This window comes from Protopterus annectens, chromosome 8.part0 (assembly GCF_019279795.1).
Source record: "Protopterus annectens isolate FY-2018-M chromosome 8.part0, PAN1.0, whole genome shotgun sequence".
In the NCBI taxonomy this organism is placed as follows: Eukaryota; Metazoa; Chordata; order Ceratodontiformes; family Protopteridae; genus Protopterus; species Protopterus annectens.
This window is the reverse complement of record NC_056741.1, coordinates 1363959038-1363960231: the sequence shown is the minus strand read 5'-3', so window position 1 is coordinate 1363960231 and position 1194 is coordinate 1363959038. Positions and strand designations below refer to the sequence as shown.

Genomic DNA, 1194 nt, shown 5'->3' with positions numbered 1-1194 from the left:
CATTGTACAGTAAGAATACCACAGTGTTGTTTTTGCTCTGATCCAATATCATTAATGATTACTAAAGATCAATATGTAAATATAACTGTACAACTAGGGGGTGGCACAATGGTGCAGCAGCTAGCTAGCTGTGCTGCCACAAAGTGCTAGGTTTGTTGGTCTGCTTCCTGCCTGGGATGCCTTCTGTGTGCGGTCTGTACGCATCCTTTGTTTTGCAGGGGGTTTTGCCAGTTGGTCCATTTTCCAGCCATGTCCCAAAGACATGCAGGTAAGTGAATTAGCAATCCTTCAAATTACACATTTGTGTATGGTGTTAGTATACTATGATAGTCTACGTGTCCCATACTGGTCGTGTACACTACACTCACAGGATGGCAGGCTCCCTTGCCTTACAAACACAAGGTACAGGGTTTGAATCTCACAGGGGATAATTGGCTAGGCTTAAAATGGCTTGCAAGGGCAGTTAGCCTAGTACTAACCTATGAACCATGTGATAGACAGGTGTCTCATCTAGACTTGTTTTTCCTCACATGGCAGGCTCTGGCTGCCCTATAACCCTGAATACATTAAATCAGATACTGAAAAAATGAATGCATTTCTTCAATTCTTAATTACTACTGATAAGAGCTTGTTTTCTTCAGTGTTATATTGTCATAGCACTATGTACATTTTCACTTCAGTATCCGTAGTATACCTCGAACTTTCTTTTGATGCACCTCGTGTGTCTATAAAGAGTTTTTCTCACAGTCGTTTGCTTTAGGTTCTTACTTAAAAATATCAATATAAATAAATATTTTAAAAACAACACGTTTAGAATAGAGTCGCTTAGCACTTTGGCAGAACAGTCCTTATCTGGGAAATCAAGTCCCACAGAAAAGCACAACAAATACAGTGAGATTATTGGGTAAAAATATTTTCCTCCGTTTCTTTTAATAATTGCATATATATGAAATACAGCAAAATTCAATAAAAGCGAATTTTTATTTTGGGAACAAATTTACTTGCATTAGTCATGGGTATGGTTTGTGCAACAAAACTAGAATTACTCGTCTTCCCAAGAAAAGCCGGATCCACAAATCTGCCGGTTCCGGTCTCTTTTCTGGTAATTTCCCATCATGAAAGCACCTGCATCAAAAGAGGGCGCAATTTCACAAGCATCTCTTTTACTACTTACTGTTATCCGTATACTTAAAA

At 38.7% G+C, this 1194-nt stretch overlaps 1 protein-coding gene across 1 annotated transcript in view; it reads left to right on the top strand.

Annotated features, from left to right (window-relative positions):
* Positions 1-1177: 1177 nt before the first annotated feature.
* The window catches only part of HYOU1 (hypoxia up-regulated 1), a 1290196-nt gene continuing 1290179 nt past the window's right edge, over positions 1178-1194 (top strand). Inside the window, exon 1 of the mRNA XM_044079444.1 lies at positions 1178-1194. This exon is cut by the window's right edge and continues 389 nt beyond it. The gene's annotated coding sequence lies outside the window, so the exon portion shown is untranslated.